Here is a 19,893-nt window from a genome sequence, read left to right as displayed (position 1 = left end):
TCTTTTTTTTCCTTACAAATGATCAATCTTCTCCTTTTATAGCTATTTCTAAGTGGTACGTTTCGTTTTTTCCATAATTGTGCCATTATTGTCAATTAATGGCATTTAATGTAACGTTACAATCAGCAATCATATTTGATTCAATACAGATTCCTTAACGTTTCGGTATTTAATGCCCAATAGTTCGTATCTATTCCTTATTTTCTATCAGATTCATTTTCTTCCGTCATAAAGAGGTTCAAGCACCTGCCTTCCTTGCCTTTTATCTGAATGACTACCCGTGCCTGTTGAAGCTCGTGCCTCTTTGATTATTCTTCATCACTTGTTCTTCTTTAACTGGTCCACGTGTCATGACGTGTCATCTTATAATGAATCACATATATAAATTTAATTTTTCCCAATACAATCCATTGGGAAATTTTCGTGTACTTTAATACTATTGCCTAACTGAACCGTGAAAAATTATATTTAACTTTCGTTTATTTTCTTGAAAATTTCCAAGCAGGAAAAAATTGTACGTTTTTAATAATGAAAAATCCGATAAGAGGTTTAAAATTTAGTTTTGTTAGAACTGAAAAGAATAGAACGTGGGCAACACACAAAAAGAAAAAGAAAAAAAGAAGAAGAAAAGAAATAGAACAAGAAAGGCAAGTGATTATAAATATACTCGTCCTTACAGGTAAAACAATTGCCACCGGTAGGCAGAGGTGTACATGGACAGTGTTGATTCGAATTTTATCAGAACCAAACCAAATCAACTATATCAATTTGGATTAGATCGGCCTCACCCTCTGCCCCTTGTGGAAGCTGCTGCTGGGGGCTCGGGCTGCTGATCAGTGGATGACACTACAAGAAATTTGATTATTAGTGGCGACATATAGCAGCGACCCTATATTATTAGCGGCGACTTTAAAAGTCGCTACAGAAGGTTAATTTTTAGCAGCGACTTTTTGCCTCCAATATGGCTGAAATTTTCAGTCCCGCCAAAAACAAAATTTTGGCTCCGTATATTTTGTGGCGAATTTTTTAAAGTGGCTGTTAAATATCTCTGCAGCGATTGGGTCGCTCCTACACGATAGAAATTTACTTTTAAATAATAAAGAAAATAAAAATTCCTATCTTTCACTAACCATTGTCTGCTGGAACAGAAGGCCAAAGTGAAAGAATACAAAAGCAGAAAAACTCTCTGGGGTCAGCCCTCTCTCTAGAAATCAGTTCTCTCCTCGGCAAAAATTTCACCCAAATCAAAATCCCTCAAATCAAAATGTGAATCTCATTTGTCAGGTATGTTCAAATCCCTAATCTTTTCGTTTTTTTTTTTTTTTTTTTTTGAGAAAGAAGCTGCTCTGCTTTAATTGATCGATTTTGTGGAGGAAGAATCAAAGAAACGATTTATGTTCCTAATCGATTTCGTATTTCCTTTCCTTCTTATTTGTTACTATCTCATATCTAACTAAAACCCTATAAAGATTTATATAAGATATATTTACATTTGGGTATTTTTTACAATGATTCTGTAAGACAAAATTTCCAACATGCAGTTAAGGATAAATATATTTTAAGCAATTTCACATTTGTATTCTGAGATTTCATCTCGAATTTCTCTGAACCATTTGATAATTTACAGGAATACAACAAAAATAATCACACAGAAAGAATCATTTAAAGCGTACTTGGTATTATTATTATTGATTCCCGGTCTTGATAGAATCTTATCTCTTTTCCAAGGTAAGTTAAAACCTTCTTCTTGAGAGACCTTTTACATGTCGGCATTTCATTCTTATTTTTTTTCTTATATGGTTATGTGCCTAATCAGTAGACATGTAGTTTTTAATTTTATAAGGCATACATATATTATTGTATGGTTATAAGAAAACATAGTACTTCTTTGCGAATGATGTGGTGAAGTTAGAGTCTCTAGTGGTTCTCAAGAGGTCTTTCGATATTGTTAACAGTGCTTGAGAGGTAGTCTAAGTATGTGATTAACCTTGCACTATGCATCTGTTTCCTTGCTTGTGTGTCTTACTAATCTTCAACAATATATATTGTTTTATTGTGTTATTCTTGTATGCAATCCAAATATTCTGGGCAGAGGACAAACCATAATAACAAGAATTAAAAGAGTACAAAATTTCTACTTTTGTCAAGAGAAGTCACAGGGTAAGTTCCATCTGTTTGGCTTACTTAATATATTTGTTGTTATTTTTTCAATTTTATCATTTTGGTGCTAAATATGCACGGGGATTTGATTCTTGCAACAACTGAAGTACATTTTAGATAGTGGTCATAATCTTCCCTTACCTGATGGCCTTATTATCAATGGTCATTTATGGAACAGATACACATTTACATATGCGAAAGAACAGAGTAGAAATTCAATTAGCATTGAGAAACCAAACCGCACGATAGGAAAGAATAAATGTGAAGTTTTTCCTAACTCTGTAGCCTCTGGGGGATAAATACAGACCGTCTCTGTACCGATCCCTCAGACTCTACTAAGCTTGTCTGTGAACTATGAGACCCATGTAACCTAGAGCTCTGATACCAACTTGTCATGATCCGGATTTCCCACCCTCGGGAGTCGTGATGACGCCTACTAATGCGAGCTAGGCAAGCAAATCCTTTAACTACTTACTTCATTATCCAATTATTTCTTTTTAACAAATATAAGGCGATAACATGAAAACAGCGGAACTTTAAATAATTAAGCGGAAGATACAATTAAATATCTGAAATCTGCATCTATTACAACTCTTAAAAACCTAAAGCACCCAAAACCTGGTGTCACAGTATCACAGACGGTTTAAGATTTGTTACATACAAAATCTGAAGAAATAACAGTATACTGTTTCTGAATAAAAGGAAAATGAAACAGGAAATAGGGACAGAGGGATACGCCAGGGCCTGCAGACACCTGCAGGTCTACCTTGGGTCTCTGGATAGACTGAAGAAAGCCTTCAAGTTACTGTCCAAAAGCTGCTCCAGGATCTGCACACAGTGCAGAGTGTAGTATTAGCACAACTGACCTCGTGTGCTGGTAAGTGTCCAGCCTAACCTCGGAGAAGTAGTGACGATGCTAGGACCAGACTACCAAATAAACCTGTGCAGTTCAAATATATATACAGCGAAAAAGTAACACAGAAATAACCAGTCAAGTATGGGAGGGGAAGCATGCTGTGGGGGAGATAACAATTCCGAATAAAGACATCAAGTAACCGAGAGAGACAACATAACTCGAATGTCAATAAAGAATCAGAAATCAATAAATGCACGACATCACCCTTCGTGCTTTTACTCTCTTGCTCACCAAAGCAATCATATAATAAAAATGTACACGACATCACCCTTCATGCTTTTACTCTCTTTCCTCACCATATAATCAATATAATCGGCACGGAATGGTACATTGTGTGGCACGGCATCACTCTTCGTGCTTTACACTCTTTCCTCACAATCATACACGGCATCACCCTTCGTGATTTACACTCTTTCCTCACAAAATAAACAGTGCATGACATCACCCTTCGTGCTTTAACTCTCGTCCTCACCCAAATAATAATCACAAACAATAGGGCGAGGGAACAAATGAAATTGCAATAAAAATCCCGGCAAGGGAACATAACAAATAAATCAACAATAGCCCGGCAAGGGTGACAACATAATGATCTCTTCTCTTTCTCACTTTTGCTTCACTATTCACTTCACAACTCGAGCCAATGCTCTAGAGGTTCAATTATCACTTATACTTTCACAATTCGTTATGCAACTTGAATCAACGCTCCTCAATGTTCATAGATCATGATTTCTTCCACAAACTTTATACAACAAATAGAAACCACCACTAAGGCATAAAGATACAATGAAGTCATGATAATCACAATATAAAGACTCACGGGCATGCTAGACACCAACGTATAGATACTCGTCACCATGCCTATACGTCATACTCAATAATTACCACATAGCAAATAGGAAACAACTCCTAATCCCTCAAGCTAAGGTTAGACCAAACACTTACCTCGATGCCACGAACACAATTCACGATTCAACTATAGCTTTACCCCTTGATTCCACCACCAATTCGCTCGTATCTAGTCACAAGTTACTTAACTACATCAATAAACGCTAAATGAATCAACCCCAATGCATGAAAATGAGTTTTCTAAAGTTTTACCCAAAAAGTCAAAAATCGCCCCCGGGCCCACATGGTCAAAACCCGAGGTTCGAACCAAAACCCGATTACTCATTCCCCCACAAACCCAAATATATAATTTGTTTTAAAATCGGACCTCAAATCGAGTTCCAAATCCCCAATTTTTGAAAAACTTAGGTTCTACCCAAAACACCCAATTTCCCCCATGAAAATCATTGATTTTAGGTTGAAATCATGTTAAAAGATGTTAATGATTGAAGGAAATGAGTTAAAATTAGCTTACAATCGATTTGGAAGAAGAGTTGTTCCTGGAAAATCGCCCAAAGGAGTTTGTGTTTTGAAAAGATATGAAAATGGGTTTAAAATCGTCTAAGTATAAAAGTTGCAGATCTCAGATGTGGGAATTGCGAACCCCGACCTCTGCTGGGTTGGGAAATGTGAAAGGGGCCTCGCAATTGAGAGAAGGGAAATGCGAACAATAGTTCGCAATTGCGATAACTGGCCCAAGAGGGGTGCTTCGAATTTGCGAAGGAACACTCGCATTTGCGAGGAAGAGTTTGCGACTCAGCCTTCGCAATTGCGAACTCGCATTTGCAAGCCAATGCGAAGCCTGCAGGCCTGAATACACTAGTGAAAAACCTGCAATTTTTTAAGTTCGAAATGTACTCCATGGTCTATCCAAAACTCACCCGAGCCCTCGGGGCTCCAAACCAAATATACACACAACCTCAAAAACATCCTACGGACTTATTCGTGTACTCAAATCACCTAAATAACATCATGAACATCGAATTAAACCTCAAGATCAATGGAATTTCTCAAAACTTCTTCAAACATCAAATTTTTCAATTAAGGTCCGAATCATGTCAAGCGGACTCCGTTTCTTACCAAACTTCACAGAATTATCTTAAATCATATATAAGACCTGTACCGGGTGCCAAAACCAAAATACGAGCCCGATACCAACACGTTCTAATCAAAATTCATTTCCAAAACCTTTAAACAATTTCAGAAAATAATTTTCTTTAAAAATTCATTTCTCGGGCTTGGGACCCCGGAATTCGATTCCGGGCATACGCCCAAGTCTCATATTTTCCTACGGACCCTCCGGGATTGTCGAATCACGGGTTTGGGTTCGTTTACCCAAAACATTGACCGAAGTCAAATTAACTCATTTTATAGTTAAAACTTATTATTTTTCACAGATTTTCACATATAGGCTTTCCGGCTACGCGTTCGGACTGCGCCCGCAAATCGAGGTGATGCTAAAAGAGGTTTTTAAGGCCTCGGAACGCAGAATTTCATTTTTAAACAAGGGGCCATCACTCACAAATCTATCTATCTATATTATACTATTAAAAAGAGACTAGTGAAGCATGTGGTTAAGCCAAGTGGCAAGCTAAAATGAAGTCACTTAGCAATTTTAAGACAACATTAAAAATTTGAATTATAAAGGAAAACATATTTAATAGAAATTTTAGTCTAAGATTTTCTGTAAGTTGAATTTCATCATGAGTTTTGGAGCTTTGTGAATATAAGCAATATCTTGATTTATAATCTTAGTACTGTAGACACAATCATTTTTTTTTAACTTTTTAAATTTAATATTGAGATTAAAATTGTATATTACAACGTATTTCTTAAAATATTTGCAGTTCAAATATTACCATACAAGGAATTAAATTATATGACAAAGAATATGCATAATTTCCTTCAAAGTGAGGAAATTAAGGATGCACGACAGGGATGATCAAGAAATATAGTTGGAAAGTGAATAATCATGCAATAATCACGAGGCATATTTGGAAAAGAATAATGTGACCAAGAGTTATTCCAAAATAAAAAACAATCAAGCTTTGAATTTATTCAAAAGTTCTCTGCCAAAGGAAAGGTCATTAATGATTGAAGACACCCTTAACGATAGACTCTAGACCCTAATAAAAAGTCCGCTACTTTATAAATACTACCAAGAATACAACAATATTTTTGGAATATAACCCTATAATACATTATAACTTCAACCTTTAAAGTATACATCATATAGAGAAAAAAAACTAGGTTGAAGCCATTACTTCCTTCAAAGAAATGTATACGAAAACTGACATCATCAATGATATATCCGATACAAAGATGCTATGAAATTTAAAGGTTCGTGTCGTGTGATTATGGAATATGGATGGTTCCAGATCGCGAAAATACAGATAATCCATTTTAATTGGAGATATTACTGCCGGATGAGAAGGTATTTATATCATACTGCTCGATTCATTTTTTGAAGTTTATGCAGTGAGAAGCATGTTATGTACTTACAACATAAATGCATATTCTGCTTCATGATAATTTTCAAATAATCAGGTTGAGGAAATCAAGTGGCAAAATAACTCAAGATACTAACAATGCTATACCTAGACCAAAACTGAAGGAGACTGATTCACGGCCTTTGCTGTTTAATTTAATGAGGTAGTCAATCTATATTTACTATCATATAAAGTATTGGATAGTATTATTCTTTTCAAGTAGTATTTAGGTGTAGAGAAAAGTAGTTCAAGTAGGAAAAGTAGATATAATTGTGAAAGATGAAAATCGGACAATCAATTATTATGAGAAGGAGTACATATACCACATTTAGTTTTAGAATGATTTTAGTAGAAAATAACATCTAAATGAGATTTTTGTATAGGTTGAGAAAATTATGAAAGTATTAAAGGAAATAGCAGAGGTAGTTGTACATAAGATTTATTGTACAAGAATGCTTGGGGCTTTTCAAAATATTTTTACGCTAGAGGTTAACTTTTTTGGTTTATAAAAATATACAAGTTAATTGCTTGCACTATGCAAAGTTTTTATAATTTATTCAGATGCTTCACTTGATAAAATTAACATTTAAGTTTTTCTTCTAAATCTTTTCTGTTTAATTTTATACTGTAGAGGACATCATCATACAATTAAAATTACAACAAGATTAATACTATCAAAGAGAGATGATCTCTCCTTATTCCTTTGACTCTTCAAACATATGCTCAAGGATAATACATTATTTTCTCTAGAGCCAGAAATAAGATGATGAAAATACCACTTAATTAGATTAAATATTAGGAAGAGGGGGATGGATATAGTGTAAGAAAATTTATACGTTGAATTGCTTTAAAAGATAAAATAAAAATAATAAATAAATTTAAACAATGAATTAATTTTGAGAAATAGTCATACAAGATAAAGTCAAGTTAAATTTCAAGAGTAATAGAAAACTATATTTATTGTATTATATTAAAATGGTAAGTTATTAAAAATTCATATGACAATTTAATAATACTAAGTAATGGATAATATAAGTTTAGATAATCAAGGAACAAAAAGAAAGAATAAAATATAAATTTCATTGATAGTATAAAAAAATATAAGATTTATAATGTGATGACCCAAAAGGTCATCACTTGTCTTTAAAATGAATTCTGCATTTCGAGGCCTTAAAAACCTCTTTTGGCATCACCTTGATTTGCGTGCGCAGTCCGGGCGCGTAACCGGAAAGCTATTATTTAAAAAATCTGTGAAAATATTAAAATTTTGACTTAAAATGTATTTAAGTTGACTTCGGTCAATATTTTGGGTAAACGGACCCGAACCCGTGATTTGGCGGTCCCGGAGGGTCCGTGGAAAAATATGGGACTTGGCTGTATGCCCGGAATCGAATTCCGAGGTCCCAAGTCCGAGAAATAAATTTTTTAAAAGAAATTATTTTCTAAAAAATATAAAGGTTTTTGAAAGTGAAATCTGTGGTATCGGGCCCGTATTATAGTTCTGGAGCCCGATACAGGTTCAATATGATTTATATGTGTTGTCGGTAAAGTTTGGTAAGAAACGGGATTCATTTGACGTGATTCGGACCTTAAATGCAAAAATTGATGTTCAAAGAAGTTTTGAGAAATTCCACTGATTTTGAGGTTTAATTCGATGTTCATGATGTTATTTTGGTGATTTGATCGCCCGGATAAGTTTATATGGTGTTATTGAGTTAGTACGTATGTTTAGTTTGGAGCCCCGAGGGCTCGAGTTAGTTTCGGATGTGTTTCGGAAGGTTTTGAACTCATAAAAGTTGCAGATTTTTCAGTTCTGGTGTTCTGGTATTTTTTTCTTCGCGGGAGGACCCTCGCGAACGCGATGAGTTATTCATGTTGAAGGAAATTTCCTTCTACGCGAACGCGAGACCCAAGCCTGGTATCGCGAACGCGAAGGCTTATGAGCATGAGCAGGGGGAGGGGTATTATACCTACGCGAATGCGAAGGCTCGAGGAGTTAGTGCTCTGCAAACGCGAGCCCATTTCTGCGAACGTGAAGGTCTCTCAGGCCTAGCTCATCGCGAACGTGATGAGCCTGTCGCGAACGCATAGACCAATCGCCCAGTTATTTTTAAGTTCAAAAACAGAATGCATCACGGGAATTTCACCATTTTTCATAAACTTCATCTTCTCCACACCTCTTGGGCGATTTTTGAAGAGGAACTTCACCATATCTTCATAGGTATGTAATCCTAAGCTTGTTTTCTTCCATTTTTATCAACACCCACTAGATTTCTAGGCCTAAAACATGAGATTAAGGGTAGAAAGTTAGGGATTTGGGTAGAGTTAGGGCTTTTTGATTAATTGGGAATTTGACCTCGTTTTGGGGTCGGATTTCAAAATAAATTATATATTCGGGCTCGTAGATGAATGGGCGATCAGGTTTTGGTCTGAACCTCGTATTTTGACCAAGCGGGCCTGGGGTCAATTTGTGACTTTTTGGGAAGAATGATTAGAAAGCTATAATTAAGCATTAGAATTGGATTGTTTAGCGTTTATTGATGTTATCAAGTCGATTATGTCTAGATACAATTGATTTGGAGACAAATTCAAAAAGAAAAGCGGTGTTTGAGGTTTGAGTTGGCCGTAGAAGTTCGAGGTAAGTGTTTGGTCTAACCTTAGCTTGAGGGATTAGGAGTTGTGTCCTATTTGCTACTTGTTTCTTATTGAGTACGACGTATAGGCATGATGACGAGTATCTATACGTTGGTATCGAGCATGACCGTGAGTCTTGAATTAATTTGTTGTGTTCTTAAATAATACTACGGATGCTTAAGTTGATAACTCTCTGTATTGAGCAAGAATCGTGATTATTCTCGTGGAAATTACTTATGACTGAGTATTGGTGTTAGCTGAGGTAGTTAGATGTTTGAACAATGTTGGTTATAGATGTTTCTCCCATGCCGGAATGCTATTACTTATACTGTCAATTCCTTTGCCGGGATAATGTAGTTCTTTATTGATCCCTTGCCGGGACTCTTGCTATAATTGTTGTTGATCGTATATGTGAATCGGGTTGCACGCTGCAACAATGATATATTTGGATAGGGTTGCACGCCGCAACAATGATATATTTGGATAGGGTTGCACGCCGCAACAATGATATATTTGGATCGGGTTGCACGCCACAACAAATGATATATTTGGATCGGGTTGCATGCCGCAATAATGATATATTTGGATCGGGTTGCGCGCTGTAACAATATTATATGTAGATCTGGTTGCACACCGCAACAGTGATAAATGATATGGATCGGATTGCGCGCTGCTACAGTGTTGATATATATTGGGATCGGGTTGCGCGCCGCAATAATTGCTGATACAAAGTGTTTATAGATTGGATACAAATTTCTTATTATTTTGCTGTGAAATCTAAGTTTTTATGTTGTTACTCTTGATTTACTGTTGATATTGGTATACCCCGTAGCATGTACCCCCTCCATCTTTACTTGTTTATTCCTGTTTTATTTTCCGTTGTATGTTATATAACTGCACAGGTTATTTGGTAGTTTGGCCCTAGCCTCGTCACTACTTCGTCGAGGTTAGGTTAGGCACTTACCAGCACATGGGGTCGGATTGTGTTGATACTATACTCTGCACTATGTGCAGATCCCGAAGCAGCACTTAGACCATAGCATTTGGGTGGCTGCTTTCAGTCCAACTAGAGATCCCGAGGTAGTCCTGCAGGCGTCCGCAGGCCCAACGTTCTCTTCTATCTTATTATGTGTTATGTTTTCACTTGTATCCAAGATAGATTTTATTCCCTATTTCAGACACTTGTATGTAGTACTCATATACAGTCCGTGATATTGTGACACCGGATTTCGGGTAGAGACATACGTTGGCATTGTAGTACCAGCTTTGGTTATTTTATCAGTTTAAGTCTTCCGCTTGTTTTATTTATCATTAATATTCAATGTTGATTACATGTTAACCTCAGTTGTTAAAAAGGGGTAAAATGAAAGGGTTAGTGATTCTTCATTTGCGCGGCTTGCCTAGCTTCTACGAGTAGGCGCCATCACGACTCTCGAGGGTGGAAAATCCGGGTCGTGACAAGTTGGTATCAGAGCTCTATGTTACATAGGTCTCACAATTCACGGACAACTTAGTAGAGTCCGAGGGATCGGTATAGAGACGTCTGTATTTATCCCCAGAGGCTACAGAGTTAGGAAAACTTCACATTTGTTCTTTCTTGTCGTGTGGTTTGGTTTCTCAATGCTAATTGAATTTCTACTCTGTTCTTTCACAGATGGAGAGAATACGCGCTTCCTTATCCACCGATCAGCAGCCCGATCCCCAAGCAGTAGCTCCCACGAGGGGCAGAGGCCGAGGCCGTGCTAGAGGCCGAGGCAAGGGCAGAGCTCAGCCTAGAGCAGCAACACCAGTGGCAGAGCCCCAGGTTAATTTTGATGATGAGGTTCCAGCCCAGCAGTTCCAATGGTCCCATCTCAGGTCCTAGGGGAGTTTATTGCTACCCCAGTTCTCCAGGATGCTCTGGTCCGTCTAGTGGGCCTTATGGAGAGTGTCACCCGGGCATGTTTGCTTCCTGTAGCACCAGCCGTCTCTCAGGCTGGAGGAGGAGCCCAGACTCCTGCTACTCACACTCCAAAGCAGGTAGCTCCTCAGTTCCAAACTCTAGTGGTTCAGCGAGTTAGAGCAGTCCAGCCAGGGTATGGTAGCTCAGACCGGCGATTGAGCAGTTATGTTTGCCGATGCTTTGTGGAGATTGGATAGGTTCACCAAGCTCTTCACTACTACTTTCAGCGGTACATCTACTGAGGATCCCCAGGATTATCTAGACAGCCGTCACGAGGTTCTCAGGAACATGGGGATAGTTGAGACCAATGGGGTCGATTTTGCTACTTTTCGCTTGTCTGGATCCGCCAAGACTTGGTGGAGAGAGTATTGCTTGGCTAGACCAGCCGGATCACCGGCTTTGACTTGGGAGCAGTTTACTCAGCTATTTCTGGAGAAGTTTCTCCCCATCACTCAGAGAGAGCCTATCGGAGGCAGTTTGAGTGTCTCCAGCAGAGTTCTATGACTGTTACCCAGTATGAGACCAAATTCATCGACTTGGCTCGTCATGCTCTTATCATATTTCCCATCGAGAGAGAGAGGGTGAGGAGGTTCATTGATGGACTTATTTAGCCAATTCGTCCTCAGATGGCTAGGGAGACAGGGAGTGAGATTTCTTTCCAGGAGGCGGCCAATGTGGCCAGGAGAGTGGAGATGGTTCTGTCGCAGGGAGGAGGTCATGGGTCGGACAAGAGGCCTCGCCATTCAGGCAGATTCAGTGGTGCCTCATCTGGAGGCAATGATTTGTATGGTAGAGGCCATCCTCCTAGGTCCTTTCAGTCAGCACTTCAGGTTTCTCACGGCACTTCAGGTGTCGTGGTTCACATATGCTGTATTCTGATAAGCAGCCCTACAGTGCACCACCAGCTCCTATCAAAGCAATGCCGCTCTAGAGTTTTCGGGGTGGTCATTCAGGTTGCCAGGGTCAGTTAGTTTCCTCAGCCGCAGCATTTAGGTGAATGTTTTGAGTGTGGTGAGTATGGTCATATCCGGAGGGCTTGTCCGAGATTGGTGGGTACTTAGTCGCAGCAGCAGGGTTCCCGTGCTATGGTTCAGGCACCAGGTGTTCCACATCCCTCCCAGCCAGCTAGAGGTGGGGGTAGATGTGCTAGAGGTGGAGGTAAAGGTACTAGAGGTAGAGCTCAGACCGCTAGAGGTGGAGGCCAGCCAGTTGCAGGTCGTCCTAGAGATGTAGTCCAGGGTGGTGGGGCCCAGCCCCGATGTTATGCTCTTCCAGCCAGGTCTGAGGCTGAGGCTTCCGACGCAGTTATCACAGGTACTATTCTGGTTTGTGGCCGAGATGCTTTAGTTTTGTTTGATCAGGGTCTACATATTCCTATGTGTCATCTTATTTTGCACCGTATCTGGTCATGCCTAGTAATTCCTTAAGTGCCCCTATATATGTGTCCACACCGGTGGGTGATTTTATTGTGGTAGATCGAGTCCATCGCTCTTGTATAGTTGTGATTGGGGGTCTTGAGACTCGTGTAGATTTGTTGCTTCTGGACATGGTTGATTTCGATGTCATATTGGGGATGGACTGGTTATTACCTTACCATGCTATCTTGGACTGTCATGCCAAGACGGTAACCTTAGCCTTGCCGGGTTTACCTCGTTTAGAGTGGAGAGGGACTCCTGGTCATTCTACCCGTAGTGTCATCTCTTACGTGAAGGCTCGGCGTATGGTCGAGAAGGGGTGTTTGGCCTATTTGGCATATGTTCGTGATTCTAGTGTCGAGGTTCCTTCTATTGATTTTGTGCCTGTTTTTTGTGAGTTCCCTGAGGTATTTCCTTTAGACCTACCGGGTATACCACTCGACAGGGATATTGACTTTTGCATTGATTTGGCTTCGGACACTCAGCCCATTTCTATTCTGCCGTATCGTATGCCCCCGCCTGAGTTGAAAGAGTTGAAGGAGCAGTTGCAAGACTTGCTTGAGAAGGGTTTCATTAGACCCATGTTTCGCCTTGGGGTGCGTCGGTGTTGTTTGTTAAGAAGAAGGATGGATCGATGCGAAGGTGTATAGATTACCGACAGCTGAACAAGGTTACAAGCAAGAATAAGTATCTGTTGCCGATGATCGATGATTTGTTTGATCAACTTCAGGGTGCTAAGGTATTTTCGAAGATTGACTTGAGATCTGGCTACCATCAGTTGAGGATTAGGGCATCTGATGTCCCTAAGACAACTTCCGCACTCGGTACGGGCATTATGAGTTTTTGGTGATGTCATTCGGGTTGACAAATGCCCCAACAACTTTTATGGATTTGATGAACCGGGTGTTCAGGCCTTACTTGGATTCGTTTGTGATAGTCTTCATTGATGATATCTTGATATACTCCCGCAACTGGGAGGAGCACGAGCAACACCTTAAGGTGGTTCTTCAGACTTTGAGGGATAGTCAGTTGTATGCTAAGTTTTCGAAGTATGAGTTCTGGTTGAGTTCAGTTGCATTCTTGGGTCATGTTGTATCAGCAAAGGGTATTCAAGTTGATCCGAAAAAGATTGAGACAGTTAAGAACTGGCCTAGACCAGCATCAGCTACGGAGATTCAGAGTTTCTTGGGATTGACAAGCTATTATCGTCGGTTTGTGAAGGGGTTTTCATCTATCGCAGCCCCAATGACCAGGTTGACCCATAAGGGTGCCCAGTTTAGGTGGTCGGACGAGTGTGAGGCGAGCTTTCAGAAGCTCAAGACAGCCTTGACTACGACACCGGTGTTGGTTTTGCCTGCGGGTTTAGGGCCATATACAGTTTATTGTGATGCATCTCGTATTGGGCTTGGTGCGGTGTTGATGCAGGATGGCAAGGTCATTACTTATGCTTCGCGGCAGTTGAAGATTCATGAGAAGAATTATCCGGTTCATGATTTGGAGTTAGCAGCCATTGTTCACGCGTTGAAGATTTGGAGACATTATCTGTATGGTGTGGCATGTGAGGTATTCACGGATCACAAGAGTCTGCAGTATTTGTTCAAGCAGAAGGAGTTGAATTTGAGGCAGAGAAGGTGGTTGGAGCTATTAAAGGACTATGATATCACCATTTTATGTCATCCGGGATAGGCCAATGTGGTGGCCAATGCTTTGAGTAGAAAGTCAACCAATATGGGCAGTCTTGCTTATATTTCGGTCGGTGAGAGGTCGCTTGCTTTGGATGTTCAGGCTTTGGCCAATCAGTTCGTGAGATTGGATGTTTCTAAGCCCAGTCGTGTGTTGGCTTGCACGGTCGCTCGTTCTTTTTTATTGGAGCGTATCCGTGATCGGCAGTATGATGATCCCCATTTATGTGTCCTTAGAGACACAGTGCAGCACAGAGGTGCCAAGCAGGTTACTTTAGGTGATTATGGAGTTTTGAGATTGCAGGGTCGAGTTTGTGTGCCTAATGTGGATGGTCTTTGAGAGTTGATTTTAGAGGAGGCCCATAGCTCCCGGTACTTTATTCACCCGGGTGCCGCAAAGATGTACCAGGATTTACGGCAGCATTATTGGTGGTGGAGAATGAAGAAGGATATCATTGCATATGTGGCTCAGTGTTTGAATTGTCAGCAGGTTAAGTATGAGCATCCGAGGCCTGGTGGTTTGTTCCAGAAGATTGAGATTCCTGAGTGGAAGTGGAAGCGGATCATTATGGACTTCGTTGTTGGACTCCCATAGACTCAGAGGAAGTTCGATACAGTGTGGGTTATTGTTGATAGGCTGACCAAGTTAGCGCATTTCATTCCTGTGGTAGTCTCCTATTCTTCCGAGAGGTTAGCTGAGATCTATATTCGGGAGATTGTTCGTCTTCATGGTGTGCCTGAGTCTATCATTTTGGACTGAGGTACGTAGTTTACCTTGCATTTCTGGAGATCAGTTCAGTGAGAGTTGGGCACACAGGTTGAGTTGAGCATAGCATATCATCCTCAGACGGACGGGCAGTCCGAGCGGACCATTCAGATTTTAGAGGATATGCTCTGAGCTTATGTCATTGACTTTGGAGGCTCATGGGATCAGTTTTTGCCTTTAGCAGAGTTTGCCTACAAAAACAGCTACCAGTCGAGTATTCAGATGGCTCCTTATGAGGCTTTATATGGTAGGCGGTGTCGGTCTCCGGTTGGATGGTTTGAGCCGGGAGAGGCTCGGTTGTTGGGTACGGATCTGGTTCAGGATGCCTTGGACAAGGTCATGATTATTCAGGATAGGCTTCGTACAGCTCAGTCCAGGCAAAAGAGTTATATCGACCGTAAAGTTCGAGATTTGGCATTCACGGTTAGTGAGCGGGTATTGCTTCGAGTGTCGCCTATGAAGGGCGTGATGATATTTGGGAAGAAGGGCAAGCTTAGCCCTAGGTTCATTGGCCCGTTTGAGATTCTTGATCGAGTGGGAGAGGTGGCTTATAGACTTGCATTGCTGCCGAGCTTATCAGTCTTGCATCTAGTGTTTCATGTGTCCATGCTTCAGAGGTATCACGACGATCCATCCCACGTGTTAGATTTCAGCACTGTCCAGTTGGACAAGGACTTGTCTTATGAGGAGGAGCCGGTAGCTATTCTAGACCGGCAGGTTCGTCAGTTGAGATCAAAGAGTTTTCCTTCTGTTCTTGTTCAGTGGAGAGGTCAGCCTGTTGAGGCATCGACCTGGGAGTCCGAGTCCGATATGCAGAGTCGTTATCCCCATCTTTTCTCCAACTCAGGTACTTCCTTCTTATGTCCGTTCGAGGACGAATGGTTGTTTTAGAGGTGGAGAATATGATGACCCAAAAGGTCATCACTTGTTTTTAAAATGAATTCTGCACTCCGAGGCCTTAAAAACCTTTTTCGACATCACCCCGATTTGCGTGCATAGTCCGGGCGCGTAGCTGAAAAGCTATTATGTAAAAAAACTATGAAAATGTTGAAATTTTGAGTTAAAATGCATTTAAGTTGACTTCAGTCAACATTTTGGGTAAACGGGTCTGGACCCGTGATTTGACGGTCCCGAAGGATCAATGGAAAAATATGGAACTTGAGCTTATGCCCGGAATCGAATTCCGAGGTCCCAAGTCTGAGAAATGAATTTTTTAAAAGAAATTATTTTCTGAAAAATATAAAGGTTTTTGAAAGTGAAATGCTATGTGAAATTTGTGATACCGTGCCCGTATTATGGTTCCGGAGCCTGGTACACGTTCAATATGATTTATATGTGTTGTCGGTAAAGTTTGGTAAGAAATGGGATCCATTTGACGTGATTCGGACCTTAAATGCAAAATTTGATGTTCAAAGAAGTTTTGAGAAATTCCATTGATTTCGAGGTTTAATTCGATGTTCATGATGTTATTTTGGCGATTTGATCGCCCGGATAAGTTCATATGGTGTTATTGAGTTAGTACGTATGTTTGGTTTGGAGCCCCGAGGGCTCGGGTGAGTTTCGGATGTGTTTCGGAAGGTTTTGAACTCATAAAAAGTTGCAGGTTTTTCAGTTCTGGCGTTCTGGTATTTTCTTCTTCGTGTTCGCGGGAGGACCCTCGCGAACGCGATGAGTTATTCATACTGAAAGAAATTTCCTTCTACGTGAATGCAAGACCCAGGTTGCGAACGCAAAGCTTGGGGGGGAGGGTCTTCCCTTCGCGAACGCGGGCCTGGTATCACGAACGTGAAGGCTTATGAGCCTAGGCAGGGGGAGGGGTATTATACCTACGCGAAAACGACCACCTGGACGCGAACACGAAGGATCGAGGAGTTAGTGCTCCGCAAACGCGAGCCTTTTTCCGGGAACGCGAAGGTCTCTCAGGCCTAGCTCATCGCGAACGCGATGAGCCTGTCGCGAATGCATAGACCAAATTCGCCCAGTTACTTTTTAAGTTCAAAAACAGAATGCATTACGGGAATTTCACTATTTTTCATAAACTTCATCTTCTCCACACCTCTTGGGCGATTTTTGAAGAGGAACTTCACCATAGCTTCATAGGTATGTAATTCTAAGCTCCTTTTCTTCCATTTTTATCAACATCCACTAGATTTCTAGGCCTAAAGCATGAGATTAAGGGTAGAAAGTTAGGGATTTGGGTAGAGTTAGGGCTTTTTGATTAATTGGGAATTTGACCTCGTTTTGGGGTCGGATTTCAAAATAAATTATATATTCGGGCTCGTAGATGAATGGGTGATCAGGTTTTGGTCTGAACCTCGTATTTTGACCAAGCGGGCCCGGGGTCGATTTTTGACTTTTTGGAAGAATGATTAGAAAGCTATAATTAAGCATTGGAATTGGATTATTTAGCATTTATTGATGTTATCAAGTCAATTATGCCTAGATACAATTGATTTGGAGCCAAATTCAAAAGAAAAAGCGTTGTTTGAGGTTTGAGTTGGCTGTGGAAGTGTGAGGTAAGTGTTTGGTCTAACCTTAGCTTGAGGGATTAGGAGTTGTGTCTTATTTGCTACTTGTCTCTTGTTGAGTACGACGTATAGGCATGGTGACGAGTATCTATACGTTGGTGTCGAGCATGACCGTGAGTCTTGAATTGTAATTTATTGTGTTCTTAAATAATACTACGGATACTTAAGTTGATGACTCTCTGTATTGAGCAAGGATAGTGATTATTCTCGTGGAAATTACTTATGACTGAGTATTAGTGTTAGCTGAGGTAGTTAAATGTTTGAACAAGGTTGGTTATAGCTGTTTCTCCCTTGCCGGGATGCTGTTACTTATTCAGTCGATTCCCTTGCCGGGATAGTGTAGTTCTTTATTGATCACTTGTCGGGACTCTTGCTATGATTGTTGTTGATCGTATATGTGGATCGGGTTGCGCGCCGCAATAATATTATATGTGGATCGGGTTGCACACCGCAACAGTGATAAATGATATGGATCGGGTTGTGCGCCGCAACAGTGTTGATATATATTGGGATCAGGTTGCGCGCCGCAACAATTGCTGATACAAAGTGTTTATAGATTGGATACAAATTTCTTATTGTTTTGCTGTGAAATCTAAGTTGTTCTTATGCTGTTACTCTTGATTTACTGTTGATATTGGTATACTCCCGCAGCATGTACCCCCCCCCTCCATCTTTACTTGTTTATTCCTGTTTTATTTTCCGTTGTATGTTATATAACTGCACAGGTTATTTGGTAGTCTGGTTCTAGCCTCGTTACTACTTCGTCGAAGTTAGGCTAGGCACTTACCAACACATGGGGTCAGATTGTGCTGATACTACACTCTGCACTATATGCAGATCCCGGAGCAGCTCTTGGACCATAGCATTTGGGTTGCTGCCTTCAGTCCAGCTAGAGATCCCGAGGTAGTCCTGCAGGCGTGCTTCTATCTTATTATGTGTTCTGTTTTCACTTGTATCCGAGACAGACTGTATTCCCTTTTTCAGACACTTGTATGTAGTACTCATATACAGTCCGTGATATTGTGATACCGGATTCCGGATAGAGACGTACGTCGGCATTGTAGTACCGGCATTGGTTATTTTATCAGTTTAAGTCTTCCACTTGTTTTATTTATCATTAATATTCAATGTTGATTACATGTTAATCTCAGTTGTTAAAAAGGGGTAAAATGAAAGTGTTAGTGATTCTTCATTTGCGCGGCTTGCCTAGCTTCTACGAGTAGGCGTCATCACGACTCCCGAGGGTGGAAAATTCGGGTCGTGACATATAGTGATAGTCTATTATATATAAATTGTATAGTATATGGTGATATAGACATAACAGAAATCATAATAAATAAAACGTCATAAAGGAATAATCCTAATAAAGCTCCAAGTGATAGAGTAAAATTAAATATATTAATTAAATTTCTCATATAGAAAATTTTAGTTGATAAATAGAACTCATAATTTCATAATAAAAAATATAAAAATAAATTAATAATATTATATATATATATATATATAATACATTTAAAATATTGGTAGATTTTTTATAAAAACTAAAGGCTTATTATACTTTTGATGATTCAAAATTATAATTAAAACAAATATTATATTATTCAAATTTTAAGTAAAATATAAAATGAGAAAACTAATCAAATATTGTAGTGGAAATGGACATACAAAAAGAGGGGATAAAGTTAATGCTAGGATATTTATACTATGAACTAATTAAAAAAATAGAAGATAAGTAAATAACGCTCAAAAAATAGATAATTCTTTCAAATTATTCGCGCATCGCGCGGGTTTTAACACTAGTATTATATTAAAAGGAGAGTAGCGAAGCATGATGTTAAGCTAAGTGACAAGCTAAAAAAAGTCACTTGGCAATTTTAAGACAACATTAAAAATTTGAATTATAAATGGAAACATAATTAATGAAAGTAGTAGTTCAATAAGAATTATTTTTTAATTATGATACAAATCTCTATTAGTAGTATAATTTAGTTAACATTTTTTTGTATAATTATGGTAGGGACGAAATAAATTATGGTAGGGACGAATTTTAATTAATTGATCAAGCTTTGTAACTGACCTTATTTTGATACAATATACATTACTGTAGGTATCTTTTTAAAATTTTATGCATAATTCAGTTATGGTAGGTATCCTTTTTTGAGAAAGAATCAATTAAATTTTCGTTTTGTATCTTACATATTAATTTTAAGTTGAAATAGTAATTCTTTATTTAGTACAAACTTTGTATCTGACCTTATTTGGGTGCAATATACATTACTGCAGGTATCTTTAATTAAAATTTTATGTATAATTCAGTTATGGTAGGTATCTTTTTTTGAGAAAGAATTAATTAAATTTTTATTTTGTATCTTACATATTAATTTTAAGTTGGAATAATAATTTTTTATTTAGTACAAGCTTTGTATCTGACCTTATTTGTGAACAATATACATTACTATAGGTATCTTTAATTAAA

General features: G+C 39.2%; 1 long non-coding RNA gene across 4 annotated transcripts; it reads left to right on the top strand.

Moving 5' to 3' along the window:
* Window positions 1-1,054: 1,054 nt before the first annotated feature.
* Window positions 1,055-18,529, top strand: LOC107806248 (uncharacterized). 4 transcript variants are annotated; one of them, XR_012705396.1, is made up of 4 exons: window positions 1,055-1,284; window positions 1,628-1,728; window positions 10,739-12,340; window positions 18,255-18,529. It is a non-coding gene; the product is annotated as an uncharacterized LOC107806248 (long non-coding RNA). The 4 variants fall into 4 exon arrangements; XR_012705397.1 differs by having other exon boundaries at window positions 1,062-1,284; window positions 10,739-11,103; XR_001652618.2 differs by lacking the exon at window positions 10,739-12,340 and having other exon boundaries at window positions 1,068-1,284.
* Window positions 18,530-19,893: the final 1,364 nt, after the last annotated feature.

The sequence above is a fragment of the Nicotiana tabacum genome, chromosome 22, assembly GCF_000715075.1.
Source record: "Nicotiana tabacum cultivar K326 chromosome 22, ASM71507v2, whole genome shotgun sequence".
Classification (NCBI taxonomy): Eukaryota; Viridiplantae; Streptophyta; class Magnoliopsida; order Solanales; family Solanaceae; genus Nicotiana; species Nicotiana tabacum.
The sequence above is the reverse complement of the archived record's forward strand: the minus strand, read 5'-3'. Positions and strand labels throughout refer to the sequence as shown.